Below are 1,082 nucleotides of genomic sequence, written 5' to 3'. Positions count from 1 at the left end.
TATACAGAGAACAGACTAATGATTGCCAGGGGGGAAGGGGGTTGTGGGACTGGATGATAAAATTGAACAGATTGAGCCCATCTGGGCGTGGCTCAGTGGTTGAGCGTCAACCTAGGATCCAGGCCTTCGGGATTCGATTCCCAGTCAGGGCGCATGCCTGGGTCAGGGGCTCGATCCCCAGCAGGGGACATGCAGGAGGCAGCTGACCAATGACTCTCTTATCATTGATGTTTCTATCTCTCTCTCTCCCTCTCCTTTCCTCTCTCTGAAATCAATAAAGATATATTTTTTTAAAAAATTGAGAAGTACAGATTGGTAGTTATAAAATAGTCATGGGGTTATAAAGTACAGCACAGAAAATATAATCAATTATATTGTAATACCTATGAATGGTGCCAGGTGGGTACTGGAAATATTAAGTAGAACACTGTAAAATATATGAATTGTCTAAGCACTATGCTGTACACCCAAATCTAATGCAAAATAATATTGAATTTAAAAAAGCATGAAAATTATGTTTATTTAGATTTTGGTATTCAGTAGACATTTCTTGAAAATGATTGAAGGGTACCTGTTATTTTAAGAAAAACAACTGACAAGTATTTGTCACCAATGTTAAAATTTGGGTTTTCAAGTTAAAATTAGAACTTTGGACAACTTGCGCACATCACCATATGCTTGACAACTTCCTACTTCTTGTGGACTTCCCTACTGAAACCAGTGGTTATAGTAACAAATGTGATGCATTTTTCATTTTGTGTAGTAAATTGTATCAACAGTTGCAGAACTCAATTAAACAATATTTTCCAAAAGACTAATACATATTGTTACAAATAATGCATGGTTAAAGGATCCACTCAAAACTCAAGACAGATCAATGAATTTTAATGAAAGAGAATATGAAAATTCCTTGATATGCTTTCAGAATCCACATTGGAGTTAAGCTTTAAAAATCTAGTACTTCTCCAGTTTTAGTGTTGTATCAAAGAAAATTATGTACACTTATACAAAAAGATTATTAAAATGTTCTTCCCTTTTCCATTTATATACCTATGTGACCCAGATGTTTTTCTCCTACATTA

This window comes from Miniopterus natalensis, chromosome X (assembly GCF_054644295.1).
Source record: "Miniopterus natalensis isolate mMinNat1 chromosome X, mMinNat1.hap1, whole genome shotgun sequence".
In the NCBI taxonomy this organism is placed as follows: domain Eukaryota; kingdom Metazoa; phylum Chordata; class Mammalia; order Chiroptera; family Miniopteridae; genus Miniopterus; species Miniopterus natalensis.
The sequence above is the reverse complement of the archived record's forward strand: the minus strand, read 5'-3'. Positions refer to the sequence as shown.